General features: G+C 43.8%; 1 non-coding gene across 1 annotated transcript in view; it reads right to left on the bottom strand.

Annotated features, from left to right (window-relative positions):
* LOC102569849 (uncharacterized) overlaps positions 1-21,023 on the bottom strand; it is a 46,163-nt gene extending 25,140 nt beyond the window's left edge. The window contains exon 1 of the transcript XR_009459518.1: positions 20,862-21,023. This is a non-coding gene — a transcript (uncharacterized LOC102569849). The remainder of the gene's footprint in view (positions 1-20,861) is intronic.
* Positions 21,024-23,132: the final 2,109 nt, after the last annotated feature.

Here is a 23,132-nt window from a genome sequence, read left to right as displayed (position 1 = left end):
GCACAGAGTTAGTTTCCTCCCCGCCCCACCATATGCTAACCTCCTCACGAGCCATCTTGAAGAGGATTTTTTAGAAAAGTGCAGTTTTAGAAAACGTGCACAGAACCTACATTATGTTTTCATCATCTGGACTGAACACCTGGACTTGCTGGATTTCTGCCACAGCTTTAACAATAAACACCCTCCTATTATCTCTCTAAAATATTCCTCCATTAATATTAACTTTCTAGATACCACTTGTTGTATCCCAGTGTCATTCTGGGAACCAAGAAAGGTTCAAAGAACCAGTCCTACCAAAATTAAATACAAACAAATGTAGGTACATTTTAATAGCAAATTTAATAATGAAATACAGATGAGATATAAATAATCAAGCAATACAGGAAAAGCGTATGAAGCAAATTTATAAAATATGCTTTCATCTATAGAAATACCAGTCTTATTAACATTTCAAAGAATTTATGATTTTAGGATTTAAAGAAATTAATTCTAAAAGCCTCCAAGAGGTGGCCAGCCTGTTAGGGGAAAAGGACTTCTCACTTACGTTTCAAATTAAGTTTTAAAAGAATGCATATCTTGGTTCATCTGTAGATGGCCCTATTTAGCAAAAACCATAGTTCAAGGCTGAAGAGCAAAGATTCTGAAGTGAACACAGATTTTTACATTCTATACCTGGCTCAATATAAAAAAAATCTTACTAAATAAAGCCAAAGAATTTTAAAATGTTTTTCTACTCTAATTAATATTCATATGCCCATTTTTATCTCCTTTTTAAGCTATAACTTGTCCCAAACCAGATCTAACCTGCACAAAGCCACTAACTGTACTCTAAGCGATTGTTAGCCTACTTCTTTTTACTTGCCTGATTCGCACTTTCTAAAACGATTCTCACTTGCTCATTTCCTTTCCCTCTTCTTTTTCCCAAACTTTGTTCAAACAAATGCAAGAAAATGTGATATTATATTCCCAATTAAGCAGCTTAGGGCCTACTCTGGTCTACATACAATCCGCATCCAAACCACCATATGAAAAAACCCCAGACAACCACACTTAAGCCTAAAGAATGAGGAATCACCCTAAGCACACCAAGAAAACTAATCTATAACCACCCCCACTGTTATCACTGCAATTTTTCTAAGGAGAATACCTTTGACAACCACCTCGCCAATCTAAAAACCACCTTTACCCAGCTAGGATGCTCCAGCAGAGAAACTGACTGCATCTCTAAGCCACTGAAATATGTTGCACTAATTTACAACAATACAAAAGGAAAACCTCCACTGACAACACAGTCCTTGTCACATGCCACCTCATGCTGGAACATACAAGCAGGATCATTGAGCAATTACAGCTTTAACTCAAAGAGGATCAGATCTCAAGAGAAACGTTCTCAACCCCTCCACTCCTGGCTTTAAAATGCCCCCCGAGCCTTGCCTAATTCATGATCAGAAGCAAAGGCCCCGCTGTTAAACAAACACCAAGTGGTATGCAACCCTGTCTTAAGAATAAATGCAAACCCTATCAACACATCTGCCACCACACATCTGCCACGCTGGCACAACCTTTGCCACCACAGTCAACACTCCCCACAATGTGACCATCAAAATCCATGGATCCTCCATTAATATCACAGAATGTGGTATACCTCATCTAATGCACTAAATCCTCTATCAAACCCTACTCTCCCTGAGCATATGGCAGTGAGGGACACATTTGAAAATACTGACTTTGAAATAACATGCAAATTATAAGGGTACTGTTAACAGGGAGCCAGGGGCTGTTACATTAAGGAATACTGCAGCAGGCTAAGCTGGCTGTGTTGGGGCCAGCAGCTAGGAAGCAAGATAACTGCTAGAGGGCTAGCTGCCAGAAAGCAGACCTCCAGGCAGCACAGAAAGAGCTACAAGCAGCTCAGCTAAGCTACCACAAAGAAGGGCAGGCTAGTTGTCAGGTCTAAATGGAAATCCCTGTGGGTGGCCAGAGAGCCACCTAATAGAAAGGGCTGGGATGTTAGAGGCACATAAGGCTAATGGCCTGAGAACAAACAATTAGCTTGGCCCTGCAAGCAGCAGGGAGAGGAGCTCTTGAGCAAGATGGCTGCAGAGAGGCACTGACCCATACCCAGGCTGTCCCTAACAGCTGCAAGTAGACAGCTAATGGGGGCTTGTAGCCTGCGGGAAAGTTCCTGTCCCAGAGGGGGGACTTCGAATTTAACCTGTAGGTTAAGGCTAAAAAGGCCAAAGCCTGTACAAGGGTTGGCAACATCTGTGAGGCACGGGTGTAGCTATAGGGGGTGGAAGGAGGCCATGAATATTTTTTAAGGCAATTGGTGCCCTGGGGCACAGATGGGTCCAGGAGGATCCCATTTAGTGCTTGAGGAGCAGGACTGGGATCAGCTGGGTCCATGAGGGACCTGGAGGCCAAAAAATAGACAAGGGCTTGCTCTGGGACCCTGGGGCAGCTTCCTTCTTTACAATCAAATAATTCTATCAAGGTACAGCAGGAGAGAAGAAAGGGTGGGTACCCAAAGACCTGGAGTTGGGCAGGAACTGCGTGGCCACCAGGGGGCATCATGGCTTCCCCTGGGGCCCAGTTCTGTCACAGGTATCCATTGACTTAGTTCATCCAGAACTGATGCATTTTACTTTTTTGCTCTTCTTTTTTTAAAATCCTCATCTTATAATCAAGTAAAGTTGGTATGTAGTCTCATAGAAAGATAAAAAGATAATTATCTGTGTTAGTCAGAAGTCAGGCAGAAGGCAAGACAGAGTAGCATCTTAGAGACTAACTGGCTCAGAAAGGCATAAGCTTTCATAGGCAATATGCTAAGCCTGCTTTATCAGATGCTAGCATCTGTTAGGAGAGATGCATTAAAACAGCTGTTGGAGAACACTTTTCACAGAGCAATCATTTCATTTCTGACCTTACAGTCCTTATACTGAAGGGAAATCTGTAAAACACCTTCCAAAGATGGGCCCAGGAACAAAAATTCATAACTTTACTGAACACTAAATGCCATAGACTAAATATAGACAATGGTTTTATGACTCATTATAATTTAACTGATGTCTTTTCTATCCAGTCTGTACAAGTAATAACAACCTTTTCCCTTCTGAAAGGTCTTGTTTTTTTATATAATTAAGTTGTCTATTCAACTGTGCTGTATCTGGCCTGCTGGGCAACTGGCAGGCAACTGGAAGTCAGGGGACATGGCTAGAGGGGAGTGGCCTGCAGCAGAATCTGGGGCCCTTGTGCCCCAGTAGACAAGATGATTGGCAGTAGGAGGGAAGATGAGGGCTGATACAACCCTGGTTGCTCTCTGGCTGCTTTGCTTGTCACTGGCCCTACCTCTTCTGCTGCTGGCCATACCATCACCCACCTCCTGAAACCAGGACTGGATCCAGGGGGAGTACAGTGGTGTAGATGTGTCCTCACTCGCCCTTTCATGCCTGCTCCACCCAAAGTTTAAAACAAACTGCCTGGCCATGGCAGCAGTATTTCTATTCAGGCAGCAGTGAGGGAGTCAATTGATTTAATTGCAATGGCTTATAATCTACCCGATTCCTTCTAAACTCTTCATTCTGCAGGTGTTAAGGGCCCTCTCTTTTTTTTAATGGGCTTTAACAGTTCCACTAATCAAGCTAGATTTTCTTCTGTAATTCAGCTTTCTGTTAGCTGCTCCTAGTCATTTAGGGCCTATTGTAAAGCCCTGTAGATGGTTTTTAACTCTAGCTAGAAACATTAACTCTAGTGTGGAAATAATTTTTGGTGAAGCATTGGAAGCACTGTCAAGATGCTCAGAAGGCTAGATATTTTTTATGAATCTGAAAGAGAGATGTCTGTTTAATTTTAATGACTGAAGGGTTATTGAAAACAGCATCTTTTGATTTTTTTTGCCAAGTTTGTTGCATCTTTATACATAAAATATGATTTAGTTGCACATTCCAATAAAGTTTTTCCTTTTGTGTCTTTGAATAATATGGGCCCCCTAACATATTAGTAATGCTTCTAGTTTCTTTTTAACTAGAGAAAAAATGTATGCTGTGTTTATGTGATGATGCACCACATCATCTGCACCCACCTTTTTCAAATCCTAGATCCATCCACATGCCACTGATCCCAGGTCCACCCTGAAGCTACTGCCATCTGCCTTATATTGTGGCTGGAGCTGCTGCCACTATGTACACGTCATGGTGGCAGCTCCAGCTTCCACATGGGTTGCACAATGGTGGCAGTTCCAGTTCTGCTACAGGACACACAGCAGGAGCCAGAGCTGCCACAGCTGCTACTTAATTCCCCTGGCTGGATCAAGCCCACAAGGAGTCTAAAGGTCCAAATCCAGCCTGGGGCATGAGGTGAGTGAGACGCCCCTGCTATAATTTATATTTGGCACAACCTTATTCTAAGGATCACTATTCATAACAGACTACTGCTTTTAACAATTCCGACAGCAGGAATCAATTTTTTCATTATGATATTATAGCCAATTGACTAACCCTATCATAGCAAACACATTATTTTAATGAACTTTTTTCCTGGTCCCATGGGGTACATTATAATGAGATTGGACTGAAGCACTAGCAGTGTATAGTTTTTGGTACTATTATATTAGGCTATGAACAGTTTTGTTTCAAACCTGGAAAGAAGTTGCCTAAGGAATTGCCTAGCCATTCAATGAAACACCAGCCTTCTGTAACCATTTCAGAGGTTTATACTAGGATAATGCAGAACAAATGAGGCACAGACCTATGTCAATGTTCAGGATTAGTGATGTGGTTCTGGTAAGCTTTCAGAGAGGTACCAACTAAGCTTCTTAATTAACTGAATTGAGATTCCTTAGTAAAGAGCTGAAAAAAGCTGAAAGGATTGTTTAGAAAGGAACAGAGAATTTCCTAGTCTAAAACAAAATCTGAGCAATGACTCTAGAGCAAGGGTGGGTAATTATTTGGGATGGAGGGTTACTTGAGGAGTTTTGGGGAGTTGCTGAGAGCTGGCGGAGGGAAGGGGTGCTGACTTGGCCTTGGGCCCCCCTCATCATGACTGTTTACACTGACTATCCTATCTGGCCCTGGGTCCATCTGCCCTGCACCCACTGCCGGGGGTGCCAGATGAAGTGGGTGGGGTCTCCATAGAGACTGGCCCAAGACCCCTGCAGGCAAGGTGTGCTCAGCTGGGTGAATGGGATGGGCCATGGGAAGGTGGGGAGTGGCGTCCAGTAGGCCTATGCGAAGTGGCTAGTCTTCACTTCAGATTCAGCCAATTTGGGGGACAGGGATTTAATCTGGTGATTAAAATCACTGTGCCAAAACGACTCGGCCAAATCTGATTTGGAGATTTGGCCGTTGCTGAATCAGCCGAATCTCTGAATCAAACAGGCCCCATCCCCCGCCTGCTCTCCCAACCCCATCAATGGCTGCACTGCCTGGCCCCAGCATCCCGACACTTTAAAAAAAAAAAAAGAAAGAAAGAAAAAGCCCCACACTCACTGGCTTCTGCCAGGCCAGGGGGTTGCCCCCCACTGCCCCGTGCCCCCAGAGGCCCCGATTTTGACAGCTGAAAATTATGTCTGTGTGATAAAGGTGCTTGCTGAAGGCTCTATGAAGATTAGACCAAGTGTTTTTCTGTATTTGTTTAGACATTAAGCTATATGTTGTTGCTAAGAGCTTAATTAAAATTTAAGATGTAGTAAGGCCTAGTAAATTTAGCAAAGCCTTGAAGTAGTAAGGCCCTGTGACATAGTTAAAATTAACCTTATCAAAAAGAATAAAAAGCTTGTACTGCTATTGGTCAGTCTAAAGACAGTTGAAGTAAAAAGAATCTGAGTGGCTGTAAGTTATCAGTACTGTTCAGAAGCTATAAATTGGCTAAAACATCCGGAAATCATTCAGAAGGAAGATACAGCTCTGTGAAAAGGATTAGTTAGCTGTTGACCTGGATCAGTGGGCCCGTGGATCTCGAGGAGCCCAAGGACTGAATACCAGGGTCCTTTCCGGTACCTCTCGGGCAGTGCTGATCAGGGATGCCTGACTTCACTGAGCTTTGTGGAAAGAGAAACTTGTTGTACATCAGGCATCAGAGGGGACTGCCAATAAGTTGCCAACGCAAATTATTCTTGTCTGTCATTGTTTGTCTTGTTACTACGCATAGCTGTGTTTTTGTTAAGTCAAAAACCTTTCCTACCTTTCTACCCCCCTGACCATACTCTCAATCCCGAACCCTCCACAGGCAGCTGGGACACTGATGGCCACTGTAGCAGCTGGTGTGGGGCTTTTTTTTTTTTTTTAAGTGCTGGGATGCTGGGGCCAGGTGGGGCAGCCATTGACAGAACTGGGAGAGCAGGCAGGGGCACTCAGGAGGTCTGGGGAGCAGGCAGGGGATGGGACGTAGTGGGGGTCCCCCCCATGGTCCCCTCCCCTCTCTTCCAGCCCTCCCTGCCCCCTACTTACCAGCACGGAGTCCGGGTCCAACTCCTTGCGGTGGTGAATGGGGACTGCCCAAGTCTCTGAATCTCCAAATCTCCTCCAAATCTTTTCTGAATTGATTTGAAGCCTCCACATTGATTTGGACCTTTTTATTGTTCTCCTGATTTGAGTCGGAGATTCGATTTGGAGATTTGGCCGCTGAATCAGGCCAAATCTCCTCCAAATCAAATCAGCAACTGAAGCTTCACACAGCCCTAGTGTCCAAGACCAAGACAGGCAGGCAGGGAGTAGATCATGGCTCTGGCATGGGGCCCCAGGCCTGCACTGTCACTGCCCTGCAGTTCTGGCCCTGGCTCCATCTGTCCATCCCACTCCCAGACACCACTCCCTGCCCATCCGCGGCCCTATCCCATCCACCCGGCCAAGCAAGCCCTGCCGACGGAGATCCCAGCCTGGTCTCCTTGGAGACCCCACCTACCAGCCCACTTGCTCTGTCTGGTGCCCCCGGTGGTGTGTGCATGGTGGATGGGCCAGGGTGCCCAGGGCCAGGCCTGGCAGCGGCAGCTGAAAGTATGAGGACAGAGTAAACTCTTGCTGCAGGGGCTGCTGGGAACCCGTGTCCAGCTGCTGCACTGCCCTTTCCCTGCTGCTGCACTGCCCAGCCCCACAGACTATGGTTCACAGCTTGCCCAAGAGCTACACATGGGGATAGGGCAGACTACACTCCATGCCAAGTGGCACCTCAGCGCTTGAGGGCAGTGAGACCAGTCGCATGTGCCATGGCCTGGGCTGCCCCCTGCGCCTGGGCTGGGTGGGGCCAAGGGACCCACCACCAGCCGGGTACAATTCTCTCCACCCCACAACTCTAGAATCAGAAGCAGGATTTTATTGAACTTCTTTGAAGAAACAGTCAAATGATACACACCTTAAGATAAATAAAAGTAAAGAAAGTATTGCATAGCCTCATGTGGATTTTTCAGCTATTGCATCAAATTAGTAAACTACGACTCTTTTTCTAGTTCACTTACAATATTGCAGGGATAAACTAAAAAGGTCAGTAACCTAGGGACAGAATTAAAACAGGCTGAAAGAGAGAAGGATCATAACGTCAGAGGAAACTAAAAGTGCCCAATAGAAATACAAATGCTAAAGTCTGTCCACAAGATAAAGTAACTAGTTACTGACAAGGCAGATGCCGTTAGTATTCTGGTGTTATTAGAGAACAGCCAGAAGCAACTTTTCTTAATAGAAGTTAAGATGGTGGGGCTGCAATGGGAAAAGATTGTCCTTAATTAATGTAAGCAAGTAATGTAAGTACAACGTGTAATAAATTGTGAGGAGGAAATTATGAAGGAAATGGGCAACAGACCAAATGAAAAGAAGAAACAAGTAAGGAACAGTTTCTTGAATCACATCTTAAACTTATGTCGATAGCTGATGAAAGGAAATGCATTAAAAATAAGAATGATATATTTCTTACTATTTAAAAACAAACAAGAATTACATAACTTCAGAAAATGATCCCAGAGGAGAAATGAAGACAGACAGAGACACGCAGAGCAAACACAAGGAAATGAGAGAGAGTCAGGGTGGAAGATTTCTCCATAAGATGCTAAGAGAATTAAATTCAAAGTACTCGCATGCTTTGTGCATCAAGCTATATCCCCTCTGCTGTCTGACAATATGGAAGATGTGTTACAAAGTACCAGTTTTTCTGTACATCATCTAAAAAAACTACACACCAAATGCTGCTCTATATTACACTGATGTAAATCCAAAAGTGTAATCCCTTGCTCTGGGTTTACAGTGAAGCAATTTATTTGGCAATGTGTCAGCTCACAATCGTTCATCTATGTGACATTTTCTCCAGACCTGTTAACACACATAGTTCACTGCTCTCGCCTTCTGTTTGGAGCAGTTGATGATTTTCAATGTGGAAATATTGTTTTTTCTTAGCTATGAAAGAATCCTGAAGGAACCGGAGTCCAAGTTTCAATGACAGAGATTAACCCTAATTAAAGAGCGACATTTGTATAGCACATGTCATTTCTAACATGAACACAGTGGAAACTGGTTGACTGTCTGATGCTGAGTGCAAAGTGTCCCAAAGAATGAGAGCTTTTGAATCAGGAGACACATGCTCATTTTATTACTTAATATGATGGACACTGTCAGTATCCTTAGCTGTATAAAACAATGGCATACATTTAGAGCTGAGGATCCAAACTGCTTACATTAAAAATAAGAGAGGAAATCAGTTACATGATTTACATAATCAGGAATGCAAGAAGTTTGGAGAATGGACCATCTGGAGAAATTCAAGAGCTGCTTATAATGTATTCAGAACAGGAGCCACTCTTAATTATGATGCTGACTCTTGACAGATATCTAAATTTACTCTGTTTACATGGCCAGAATGACTTCCTCTCCACAGAAAAAAAGTTGTGGCCACAAGGCAAACTTTGTTTGAAAAGTAACAGGAAAGTGGATAGCAGTAGTGGAACCTTTAGAAACAGCTTGAATTATTTTTTGTGACAGAATTCTTGGTAAACAGCTATAAACTATAGGGCAAGCTAATGAAAAAAAAGCAAAAGAAAGTGCTACCATAGATGAAGCGCTACTGAAAGAATACATTTGTGAGCACACAATACTGCTGTCCACTGTTGGTGTCCACTGACAATAAACTGAAGTTAGTTATCCAAGCTGAGTTCTTGGGAAGGATTTAATAAGGATAGACTAAGAGAAAAATATAACATGTAGAGTAGATTTGGAATATCTGAACATTAGGTAAGAGCAGGTAGCACAGTTAAGTTGGCTAAAAAAAGAAAGAAGAGGATTTAGTATGAAACAAGAATAGGAAAACAATTGAATCTATTTCAGCCAATCACAACTTTTTTCTTGATTTAAATGCACTGAGTCTTGAAAGGAGTGTGAAAAGGCTTCGAACAACACAAAAGTGAGATTAAAAATCAATCATTAGAAAAACATCACGAGATATCCAGACAGTAGTAGTTGGTGGGGCTGCTTTGATAGCTGAAGTGTCCCCTGTGGTTCAGTAGTAGACTCTTTGTCTACCACACAGGAGACCTGGGTTTACTTCCCAGATACTTATACAGCTACAGCCATGGAGGCACCAAACATCTGGACTCAGTCTGGTCTTTGGATTCTGTCTCAGTGGCCTAAAGGGAGACTTAATGATCTGGGCAGCCTCCGCTTCTCCAAAAATTCCTGCCCAGGCATATGCGTCAAAAGTCTGGGCGGCCCTGATCCATACACCATGATCTAGGATAGGGTGGGCAATTATTTTGGGCAGAGGGCCACTTACCCAGTTTTGGCAAGCTGTCGAGGGCCACATGGGTAGCCCCGCCCCTTGACAGGTGCCCCGCCCCCTGGTCATGATCTTGGGACCAATGTCCCAGGCCCACTGCCAGCAGGGCCCAGAGCGGGGCGTAGGCTGGCAGGGGTCTGTGAAGCCAAGCTGAGCTGAACCAGCAGGGAAAAGGGGGAGAGCTGGCCCAGCTCCATAGAGCCCCTGCCAGCCAGGACCCTTGTAGTCATGCCGTCCTGCTCTGGGCCCCACTGGCGCTGGTCCTGGGGCACCAGTGAGGGCCCCGTGCACCCATTCACTCCCAGTGCCCCCCAGCCCCATGGTACAGATGGGGGGCAGCATGCAGCCCTGACCCCATGCTCGCTGGCAGGGAATGAGCTGGTGTGGAGCGTGGGGAAAAGCAGCTCCTCACCCGCTCCATGGCTGGCACTCCCTGGTGCCACCACTCACAGCCCACATGGGCTGTGAGCGGCTGCAGTGTGGGGCGCCGGCCACGGGGTGGGCAAGGGGCTGCTTTTCCCTGAGCTCAGCACCAGCTTGTAACCTGCCCCCGCTGCCAGCCTGGGCCCCGCGCTGGCTCTGGGCTCACCCATCAAGGCTGCGCCAGAGCAGCAGCAGCTGCGGCCCTCCCGCTTGCCGCACCGGGCAGTGTTTGCCACCGCCACCTCTGGGCTGCTCAGCATGCAAGCTCTGGGTGGGCAGCAGCAGCAAACGCTGCTCAGCATGGCAAGCAAGGAGGCCGCAGCTGCTGCTGCCACTGTGCAGCCCCGACAGGCAAGCCTGGAGCTGGCGCAGGGCCCAGGCTGGCTGTGGGCCCGGGTTACAAGTTGGTGCTGAGTGCGGGAAAAGTGGCCTCTTGCCCGCCCCCTGGCTGGCGCCCTGTACTGCAGCCACTCACAGCCCACCTAGGGCTGCTTGTGCCTGCTCAGGACAGCCCCGCACGGGCTGCAGCAGGGAGCGCTGGCCATGGGGTGGGCGACCTGGCAGGTTGGGGCCAGGCAGGCCCTGCTGTTGCAGGAGCCCACTGGGCTTCCCCTGGGTCATACTGCCCCTGGTTCCTGTCATTTTTGACAGGAACAAAGGACAGATCAATATTAATTTTTTAAATTTTAGGGGCTCCACGGGCCAGATAGAATGGCCTTGGGGGCCAGATCCGACCCACAGGCCATATATTTCCCACCCCTGATCTAGGAGGATCAACAGTTGCCACCAAAATTTAATAGCTGAAGGTTAATCAAACTGTAAAATCAAATTTATTAGGCTAGAAAACACTAAAAAGAGGATATAAGGGAAGGATTTATGGGTATATTTCTGATGAGTGGTATTTATCTGTTTTTGACCTTCCATCTTAAGCAGGAACCCTTGTGGTTAGTGGATATATAATAGCCAGAAATTCTTCACCATATACTCAACTTTTAGTGACGGGTATCAATTATTAAGGGTGAAAGGACTGGGAAGTGCTTATTTTTTCCCAAGGACCTTTTTATCCAAGTGATCCCCAAAGGTGAACTGCCACATAAACTAAGAAAATTTGGGAAACTGAAAGGGGCAGTCAAACTTTCCCACTAAAGACCCAAAAGTGCACTGTGATACTCTGTGGAGGAAGGGAGTCTAACTCCAGGGTGGCTGCATCTACCAACTGTGTTTGTAATGGTACCCTATTCTCACATCAGGACACTCTCTTCAAAAAGCATGTCACAGCTCTAGAGGCACTCTTTGCAAACCCACAACCACTCTTCCAGGAGGTGAACCACAAACATTTTTACCGCTAACAAGTATGAGAAGAGAGAAGTCACACATCCTTTTATGAGCCCATTTCATTCTACTGAGCAACAATTCTGTGCTGTCACGCCTACGGCAAGGTTTCCAATGAACCCGCACTCCAAGAAGGCTGCCTAGACAGGGCATCAGTATTACCATATTTGTTCCAAGGCCCATGTGAAACTGGATATTCGTAGCACTGCAGACTAAGCACACGGCAGTCTGGCCCTCAGAATTCCTGAGCCTTAAGAGCTGACTGCAGGGAAGGATGGTCAGCTCTAGATACAAACTCCCTCTCCTGTGGACTGTGGTGTAAATGTTCTACAGATTGAGCGACTGCTAGAAATTATTTTTGGTGGTGCGGTAGTTTGTCTCTGGGGAACTTAGACTTTTGTGGTAATGTGGCTGAGGGCCTTCTGCTGACTGGTATAATGTTTAAACTTTGCCTTCCAGCCTCTGCAGTGGTTTTACTTTGTTGGAAAACCCAAAAACAGTAAGAGCAGAGCCTTCGAAATGCTACATGCATGTCCGGGGAACTGTCCTGTTCTGCCAGCTTTCATTTTCTTTTTATTAGCAGGCATTCGAGTCTCACTGATGGTGTGCCCCGTTCCTTGCACAGAGCTCTGGGCAATAATAGCGGGACTCTGCTTGGACTGTAGCAACTAGATCTTTGTTAAGAGCACTGCTTATGGCCATGCTATGCACTTGTGCTCAGAGCTCATGTTCTCTGTCCAAGCACATGGAGCTTCTTGGAAGCTTACTGGCATCACCCTGCAAATTGTCCCTCCTACAAGTCTTATTCCAACCTGCAGGTTGTTAAATGCTCACAGTAGTTTTCCTCTTTTTGTAAGAGCTCTAATTTCTTTAGGGCTTATTTCAATTTGGCAGCCTTCAGCATATTACATATAATTTGTAAGCATGCCAGTTCCTGTTCAAAGGTTTCAGTACCCCCCCATGATGTCTACTCAGCCCGTTTGTTACACATTATTATGCACTGCGTTGTGGCTGGTCTAGGGTTTAGTTATACAGAGCATGGGTATGGTTCAGTTTGGTTCCCCAGGGAGCTGAGGGTCTGGAGTGGTCCAGTGTCAGAACTGGATTTGGAAGCCGTAGCTGAAGTCAAGACAAGCCAGAGTCAGCCAGAGACAAGGTAAAGTGAGGGTTAACCAGGATTAAAAGCCAAAAGCCAAAGCTGAAGGTCTAATTAGAATCATGAACAGAGAAACAGGATCAGGGATGCCAAGGATCTTACTGGAGTTGGAAGCTAGAGTCAGAGCCAGGAGTCAAACCAGAAGATCAACAAGGAACTGCATGGAGGGACACCAGCAAGAACTTTTGCCTTTGCCTGGACAAGGGTACTGCAGGCTGGGTCTGGCTTTTAAAGGCTGAAGTGGGCAGGGCTTGCTGCCTGTGGCTTCAGGGGATTGGCTGCCCTGATTGCCTCACTCAGCCCAGCTAGGACCAGGGTGCTGTTATGGGCATGCAGGTAGCACCTGTTCAGGGGATGACTTGCCCTGATCTCTTGATTGGGACTGACTGGGTTTATGGTTCTGACCTGGCCTCACTACAGACACAGCATGCTATACTCCTCACAAGTCTCTCAAACATGGTCAGTGCATTGTAAAAGCCAAATGCCATTAAACTGATACTGCTGTCTTGCAGCAAAAGCATCTACAATTTTGTCTTTTGAATTCATGTCTGGGCAATGACCATTCTTAAGAGCAGTTTGGACAACCAGACTGAATAGCCTCCACAGTAATGGCAAAGAATCCTTTTTAAAGTTGCTCTATTTTCTGTGATTGTATCACAGTCTTCTTCAAAATGATGGTTGAGGATCCAAGAGTGGTTGAAGGTTCACTTATACCTTCCTGATACATTTCCACAAAAGTCTATAAAAATGTTTCTTTTTTTCCAGTTGGTAACCAGTGAGGTGGGTGTTTAATAGGACACTTTCCTTCAGTACCAATTTTATGCAATAGTGGTACGGTGCAACCTGTATTTGTGTTAGACTAGGAGAACAACTCCCAACTTCCAACAAAAAAAAAACTAAAACCATTTTGTTGCTCATCTAAATTTCCACCATTTCACTAGAACAAGTCCAATAGAAATTATTCCAGTTCACCTTAAACCACTATTCCTTCTCAGTTGTTTTCTGTACCATTCTGTTAGCATTTATTAGATCCACTGGGCTGCATTTTGTAACTGCAATTGACTCAAATGTCAGAAACATTCAGCAAATAAACTGATTTGCTGTTTTCCGTTCCTGCTTCAGATCCACAAGAGCTTTAGCAGCTAGAATTTCCCCAAGAGATAGGGTTTCAAAGCAGGTCTCAGCCACTTCCCATCTTTCCCCTGCTGGAAAGCTACGATAGCACGTAGCTGCTATTAAGGTTTTTCCCACTAGGGATACATAAAATTGCTTACCAAAAGCTATTTGCTTACAAATCATTTGTTTAATCTGGGTCACAGCATAAAGAGAATTTCCATCATTTGAATTTATAAATTCCAAGTATTACCATTTTTAGCTAAAATGAAATCCAAGCCAGTTAGTGGCTTCTCCAATTTTCTGTTTAAAATTTTGACAGGTGTTTTGTTTCGAAGCTGTTTCAATGCATTTTGAGCTTGAAACAGCGAAATTGAAACAAAACAAAAGGCTCTGAAATAGCTTCAGAACAAAACAAGGGCACTCAAAACATTTGGAAAGTTTTGAAATGTTTCAAGGTTCGAAGCCAGGCTTGCTTGCAGCTAAACAGAAAGTAAGGAGAGGGAGGGGGAAAAGGGGGGAAGAACTGCTTTGATATTGACATGTGTAGCTGGCCAGTGACTGTGATCATTCCCCGAGGTCCCTTCCAATCCCAGTGCTCTGGGGGAGGGACAGAAAAACCGCATAAAAAACATTGTTTGAACTGAGCTTTCTCTGTGCCTTTACACTTCCAAGTGATATGAACAATTTGAGGTGCAGTTTCCCAGAAACCCCTGCACCTATCTCCTTGAAACTTGACAAGCTTTGTGGCCTTAGCAGGGGCTACCATCTCTGCTGCCTTCATTTGAATCAGGAAAGAAATGAAAAAGTTATAGGCATTCTTGTGACTCCCCATTATAGCCTACGGGTGAAACATTGAAACGTGTTTCAACAGCAAAACAGTTTGAACGAAACAAAACAAAACAGTGCTTTGAAACAGTGAAATGAAACACTGTCCCTTCAAAATGTCAAAATGGAAGTCAAAACAAAAGGGTGATGTTTCGCACAGCCCTATTGTCCACAACTTCAGGTATCCAGACTTCTTGTTGGAATTCCAGTCTTTAAGCCCAATTTTCCGTGTGTGTGAAATGGTTTATTTTCGCCAATCATTGTCTCTATTAGAGAACAATTCAGAAGTTTAGTTTTGAATTTTCTATTTCTTAGCAAGTCTAGTCTAATTACTCATGTAACATACACCATTTTGGATCAGCTCCTATTTATTACATGTCCAATAACCAAACTAACTTTGTGGCTGCTTATCTACCCAGGTCTAAACAAAAACTGCCTAGCTAATCTCTGTGCCTCCAAGATGGGTGTTCCCTCACTTCCCAACCTCGGTAAGGCATTCTCCCTACGTGTTCATGGCACATTTCTGGGCTTCCCTTAGATTTATAACAATCCTTTCTGTGGCTGATTTTTTTTCCAAAGTAACATTTTTTCCTGAACTGTTTCCCTTGATTCTTTGCATACAATTTCTGTTGCTTAAGAAGCAAATTTAACATTTTTTTCAACCATTCAACAACATCAGGAACTAGTTAAAATTTTCTACACCCAGACTTCTCTCTTTTCTGTGAGAAAGCTCTGTAATACTATCAGGCTAGGTGACTGGGTGGCTGCTAGAAAGCCCTCTTTTATTCATCTCTCTGTCTGGCCTATGATGATCAACTGAGGCAAACAAATCTGAAAAAGGCTTTTCCCCTCAAAAATGGTGGTTTTTTTGTATTGGAAAAATAAAACCTCTCTTCTCTAGGCTTCTGTAGGCTACAAAGGGGTAGAAAACTATTCCAAGTGTCCTATCTTCCTAGGGTGACCACAATAATTTTAGGGAGGTCCAGGACAGGTTAAGGAAGTCAGGAGGGGGCAGAGGGAAGCATGCACCCACATACACCCACCCATGCCTCTGCACCCTCCCCCCTGTGTAGACATGAACACAACCAGCCCTGATCCTGCAGCTCCCAGGAGCCCTGATTGCAGAGTGGGGCAGGGCAGGATGGTGTGGAGGCTCATAACAGGGCTTCAATTCCCAACGTATAGAAGCTGGACCCAGCTGGGAGCAGTGCTCCTGGGCTCTGCCAGCCCATGCTGTGCAGCGATATGGTGCTTCCCCTTTCACAACCAGCAGGTGCCTGGGGCTGCCATGCACAGCCTGGGCCTCAGCAGTGACCACAGTGGCAGGACGTAATGCTGCTGGGGGTTGGGAGAGGCACCATGTGGCCACACAGTGCAGGCTGGCAGAACCCGGGGGTGCCACACAGGAGCCACTCCCAGCTGGGTCCAGCCACTGTGTGTGGGGGATGGAGCCCAGCCATGGCCCTCCATACTGTCATGCTCTATCCTGTTCTGCCATCCCAGAATTCCCTGCACAGGTGCCTGAGCTCCCTCCCCTGGCCCGGCCTGGCCCACCCCACACCAGCAGAGGAGTGGTGCTCAGCCCAGCCCACACTCCAATTCCAGCCTGCTCAGGAGAAGCCAGGCTGTGCATGTGAAGGTGGGGTGGCCCCAATCTGGGTCTTTTACTTCAATTCTCACCAACCAGATGGGATGGCCTACAAAATCTGGGACTACCCCAGCCAAACCAGGGCTATGGTCACCCGCTAGGGGGCTCCAATCCACCCACCCCATCCTCCAGCACAAGTGGGGCAAGCCCCAAATGGAACTCCCAGGGCCAGCCCACAATTTTTGGGGCCCCCTGCAAGGCATAGCTTTGGGACCCCCTGATGCAAAGAAGGGATCAGCAGTGGGGAGGTCCCCTCTCCCCATGGGAGCTGGGCTTTTGGGGGGGGGGGTTCTCCTCCTAGTGCTAGCAGGGGAGGCTGGGTGGACCCTGCTGGGCTGGGGGGCACATGCCCGCCTCTTCTCCCTGCTCCCTGCCCCTGCTACGGCCAAATGCACACACACACACACACACACCCCAGACAAGGTTCTTTGGGTAAATCTGATATCTTTCATTAGACCAGCTAAATAGTTGGAAATATTTTTCTAGCAAGCTTTCAGGTTTAAAACCCTTGGTCAGGCTGAGGAAGCATCTGCAGTTGCTGTGTGCTCTTCCTGGATGGAATGAAGAGTGAAGGAGCCAGAGGCTGGGCTGCATGCAAGCCAGTGAAAATGTAAATTGAGAAGTCAGTGGGTGAGAGTCAGTGGGTTTCATGGACTCAGTTCTTAAACCACTTGTTACCCAAAGAGCGAGTTTTGTCCAAGACACTACAGACTTGCTATGAAAACTTAAAAACATAGACCACCTTCCCAGCAACACCCTCCTAGCTACTGTGGATGTTACCAGCTTATATACCAACATCCCACACCAGGACGGCATCCAAGCCCGCCTTACATACCTACAAGAGCAAGATGACAACTCTGAGTACAGATCCAAAGATATTACTGACCTTATACACTTCATCCTCACACACAACAATTTCACTTTTAATAACCAACAATTCCTCCAAAATGGCCCCATAGTATGCCAACCATTTTATAAGCCACCTGGAAGAAGAATTCCTCAAAGACTGCACCACCAAACCCTTGCTATACTTAAGATATATAGATGTCATCTTCATCATTTGGACTGAAAACCTGCAATCTCTGATTCAGTTCCATCAGAAATTCAGCAATCATAACCTCTCCATCCGACTATCTGTTGAGTACTCCAGTACCAACATCTCCTTTTTAGACACAATGATCAGCTTCCAGAATGATAAAATACAGACCACGTTATACAAGAAACTCACAGACCAGCATACATATCTGCAATCACCCTAAACACACCAAGAGACCTGTAATATACAGCCAAGGCCTCAGATCCCACCAAATTTGAACTGAGGAGAACACCCAGGATTGCCACCTCACAAATATTAAAAAGGCTTTCACACAAGGACACTCCTCCAGAGAGATAGATGCATATTTGAAAAAGCCGATACCACGTGACGAACTGCTGCAGTGCAGAAGGAAAACCCCCTATGAATCGCACACCGCTGGTGATGACATATCACCCCTTCCTTGAACCTATATGGAAAATCCTCAAACAATTGCAACCCATACTAGAAGGACACCCAATTCTTAAAGAGATCTTCCCAGATCCACCTATCCTAGCCTTCAAACAAGCACTGAACCTCGCTAACCTCATCACCAGAAGCAAATTTCCTATGGCCCAAAACACACCAAATGGATCCAGACCATGCCATGAAAAGAAATACAAAACCTGCCAACATATCTCCACCATGCCCACAATAACTACACCCCATAACAGAACCATTACCATTCCTGGATCTTACACCTGTACCTCCAGGAATGTTATATATCTCATCCAATGCACCAAATGCCCTGATAGGAGAGACCAAACAACTGCTCACCAGAATGAACACACACACTGGAAATCTATCAAAGGCAAGAATACCCAACTACCCGTAGGGGCATATTTCTCACAAGAAAACCACTCTCTCTCCAATCTCTCAATATGAATCCTCAAAGGGAATTCACAAAACACTATTCACAGATGAGCCTACAAACTTCACTTCATCAACCTCCTGGATACAAAAAAGCATGGACTAAACATAGAAGAAGTACAAAAATCTAGATCGGTTGGTTCCAAAATTATACCTTTTATTAGACCAACTGGGAAATCACAAGAAAATTGTCCTTTGCTGCAAGCTTGCAGGCTCAAAGGCCTTTCATTAAGGTCTGGAAAAAGTATCGATGGTAAAAAGTCCCCATAGGTAGGAAATAAACTTCATTTTTGCACAGAGGGAGCTGGAGGTAGAAAGCTGTCCCTCTGGATCCAGCTTTTTCTTGTGATTTCCCAGTTAATCTAATAAAAGGTATCATTTTGGATCCAAGAGTTCTTGATTTTTGTATTTCTTCTCATCTCAGATCAACATGGCTAGCAAGTACATCACTGAAACATGGAAGATGCTAAATTTTAGCTGATTTTGGATTTTAAACTTCATTTCAGAACAACAAGAAAGATTTTTTTACCTCCCTGCCTGCCATCTGACACCTCGAGGAAAGGAATTTTATCTAATCTACATACCAAAGAGCAACTCAGCACGATTCTCAAAGACACTCCCATGGACCCAGAGGGACAGCTTTCCATCTCCAACTCCCTCTATGCAAAAATGAAGTTTATTTCCTACATATGGGGACTTTTTACCAGCTATACTTTTCCCCAGAAATGTACAGCACTGGAACTGAATGCATGTCCTTACTCTCTCTGCTGCAGGTATCTGCCTTCTGGGAACTGGACTGAGATCATCAACTCAGAACTAGGCACCATGGTACTAGGCACTATGTTAGCTGCGTGAGGCTTCCAATGACATCCATAAAATGAGTGTTCCATGAATAGACTGAAAAAGGTACACAGAACAAGGCCTGATCCTATCAGGTACAAAGCAGATCCTGTAAATGCCAAGAGTCCTTCAACAAGACATTTTCAATGCTTTGCTGGTTTAGAGTCCAAGATAGCAAAGCGTGTCTTCAAAATGTTATTTTCATATGACTATAGTTGCAATCCCTATTGGCTGTGAAAGCCTCAACCTCATTCTGAAGTTTGCTGATTTTGACTCTTAGTTCTAATTTTCTTAAATATCATTTCCCCTAATTTTACTGTCAAAATTTTAAGAAGCCTTCTTGCGGCTTTAGGGAGGATATCACATAATTTGTTCGCATTTAAAGAAAGAATTTCATTGTTAAATAATTTTAGTTCTCCACATTCCAAAATGACAAAAACAAGTGAAGTTACATCATTTGAATTATGAAGTGATAATGTCTTCAAGTTATGCCCCAATCAGAAGTGTAACAGTTTAAGGCTTATAATAATCATGTTCAAACATATTCAGATTATAATTACTTTTCTTCTGATAATGATAGCCTGTCTGATTGGATGATTACCTATTTGACTTTGATAAGTCTCAGAGGTCAAAGATGGGATAATTACAGACATCTGTTTTCTATGAAAAATAAAATCTTGGAAAATAGTATTTAAAGCGACATCTGCAAATATGTGTTTTAGAAAGAATCACGTTGCATATGTGAAAATGATAGGCAAAGAAAAAACTACAGTAATTTTTGGACCACTGAGTTATTACACCTTTTCTGTAAATAATGTACAAGGTTAACCTACTGTTATTCATATATGCATAATTAATCTCAACCAGACCAAAATATATTCTGAGCAAGTGACATTAAGAATAAAAATAATATTCATTAAATGAAAGTTCATGAATCTATGTTCTACAAATCTCTCTCTCTCTCACATGGAGGTATGCCTGTGAATTATGAATTGCATTTGTGATAATTTGTTAGCTAGTAAGAACTCTTTTTTAATGAAACAGACCAACAAACCATGCACTCTGCCTCTTTTCTTCCAAGGACAGGAACATACCACAGAGCTTCCAATGCCCTAAACCTCAGGCCATCTCTTTCTAAGAGACTCTCTCTTTCAAATACGGTCTCTTTCAGGCCAAATATGGTCTGCTTTTACACCCTCCACCAGCCACAGGTACATTGCCCAATAAACTATTACAAAGAGGCTCTATACTTTTGGTCTGTCACAGCATTATGAACCACTGGAGAGTATTTTACAGAAGGGGAATATGTACTCACTCTGTCCTACTTTCTCCCAGATACTGAGCCAGAGCCAGCTTTAGGGGAGGGTGACTGTCCAGGGCACTGTGAACAGGGGTTGCCCAACACACACATACACACACACACACCCCAGACAAGAGGAGCAATACTCAACCCAGCCTGCCCCCCAACTCCAGCCACTGCTCAGGAGGAGCTGGGTTGGGCATATGTAGGCAGGGTGGTACCTGCTCCAGTCTGCCCACCTTGCTCCTGCTTGCAGCGGTGCTGCTGACTTGAGGGGAGGGGTGCCAAAATACAAGTTTGCCCAGGGGACCATTTCTCCAAGGTCAGCTCTGTACTGAGCATCTCCCAGGGTGAGGTTCTATAATTATATGGTACAATACAGGTATAAATGCCTATGCAATACATAAGGCCTAGTAGACAGGTGTATAAAAATGTATTCAGACCAGAGTTCCTTTTGTGGTAATAAAGTTGTTCATTATATGAGACAATAATACAATCAAATATTTCTAACATCCATTCTTTACATTACCTGACTCATGCAAGTGGGTTACTATGGACATGTTTTGTTTTCCATTCAGCTGTCAACATTTTGGTTCTGACACTGTTTCCTTGGTAACCCTGGACAAGACTCATCACTAGTCATTCAGCTTTCCTTATCCTTTCTGGGTAGGAGCATGCTCCACAGACTAGCACAGCTGCTAACAAAAATAAGAAAACAGAAAAGTCAGAGCAAAGTTGGGTAAAATTTTCAAAAGGACCTTAGTGACTTATACTGCTTTGAAAGTGTGGCTGTGAATGTTTTTATATTTTTGCACAAATGCTTTTGGCAGCAGCAGCAGAATTAATGATGCTATTTTATCAGAAATGTATATATTCCTCCAATGGTTTTTTTCTCTCACAACATCCCTTGGGTATATCAAAATTATAAACGTTATGAGGAGAATATTCAGTTATTGACTAAGGAAAGTAATAGAAGAACCAGAACTGATAATGGCTATACCAAGGACCAATTAATTTCTGAGTCTACAAGGTCTGTGTATTTATATAATTAGGTGTTCCAGGAAGAATTTAAATGGCACATTTAACAGATATAGCAGAAATATTTATCACTTCCGTTCACCACATATTTTGGAGATTATTTCTGTAAAGCTTTCAGAGATGAAATACAGCACCTTGGCCAGGAACTACACTTGATCATAGGCCAAAAAAACCCATGATCATAGCCCAACAAGGCACAAGACTGGAAGGGACAAGCTTGGGATATCCAGTTCAGTGCCCTAATAATCACATCATACAAGACAATTTCTTTCAGAAACGATCAAGCTCCACCATAAAACTAGTTAGGTTGTTTGCCCTGACTAATCACTCTGGGAGGCTGTTCTAGACCCTCAATTGTTGTAAACTTTCTTGTAATTTCTAGCCTGAATTTATTTACGGCTAGTTTATACCCATTTGTTTTTATGCCAACATTAACATTTAGCTTTTGTTGCACACCTTCTTCCTTGGTGCTTCCCCCAAACTGCAATTGACAATCATATTCCCTCTCAGCTTTCATTTTGCTACAGTGAACAAGAAAAGCAATTTTAACCTCCTCCCATAAGAAAGACTCACTATTTATCCAGGACCAATCCTTCTAGGACAGATAAACATCAATTAAAAATAAACCCATTAAAATATATTTTTATTTCAAGCATATTTTTATTGAATTAAATATATTTTTCTTCTAAGAAATAAACCTATCAAGTCAAACCTATGATCAAGCCCAAATTTATAATCTATTCAAATACTTGATTTGTTTTAAAAGGCTATTGACCACTAAATGTTGCTGCCAAAATGTTAAAGTCAAACCACTGGATTGATGGGAGTCCCTGGCTAAGCACCTGGAGGCAAAATCATATTTTAACAGCCTACTCCCTCCCCTTTCTCCTCCTCCCCGCCCAAGAGACTATTTTCTTCATTTCAGTATATTTGTCTAGGTCAGTTCAAATGCTAATTCATTCCAAATTGGGAAGCTGAATGAGAGCTGAAAATGCAGAAAAGGTTGTTTTCTTCCAGTCTGTGAATAAAACACTAGGCATGTATACACGTGCATTAATGCGCTTTTCCTAATGTGCATAAAAGTTAGTACCTCCAATGCGAGGTACTAAATAAATGCACATTAGACTGCCCTAATGTGCAGTAGTGCAAGTGCACACTTTTTAGGTGACAATGTGCAGTAGCCTATTTTACTGCACATTAGTGTAATAGAACAGCTTTTTACACTCCACTGCAGTAAAATAGGGTACTGTGCATTAAAGCACACTTGTAGACATGCCCCTGGGTGTGAGAGGATAAGTGCTATTAGTGTCAATGTCCTGAAGGACATTGTGACCAAATACAGTCAGTTCAATTCCCAGATATTACTTTATCTGTTCAATAGACTGGTGTTAAATGTAAAACTTGTTTCAATAAACCTACTTTTTATGGATCTGATATATTTCAGGTAGCTTTATTTAATAAAAAAAAATTAAGATGTTGTTTTTCTGAGCTCCAGTTGAACTTCAATTTCTATCCAAAGTTTTATGTAAATCACAAGTAAAATCTTAATAACCATATTGTAAAAGAAAGAACTAAATTGTTCACTATTTTCTAACATCATAAAAATGTTAAATTTAGAAATAAATGTATGTTAAACAATATAACTATTTAAATGTGTACAGATATGTCATATTACAGGAAAAAGCACCAAAGCACCATCATGTTTCAATGGTTATAGGCTTTCCAGCTGAAATTCATGCTTTCAGTCTCAAAATGATATTGT

The sequence above is a fragment of the Alligator mississippiensis genome, chromosome 2, assembly GCF_030867095.1.
Source record: "Alligator mississippiensis isolate rAllMis1 chromosome 2, rAllMis1, whole genome shotgun sequence".
NCBI classification, from domain to species: domain Eukaryota; kingdom Metazoa; phylum Chordata; order Crocodylia; family Alligatoridae; genus Alligator; species Alligator mississippiensis.
The sequence above is the reverse complement of the archived record's forward strand: the minus strand, read 5'-3'. Positions and strand labels throughout refer to the sequence as shown.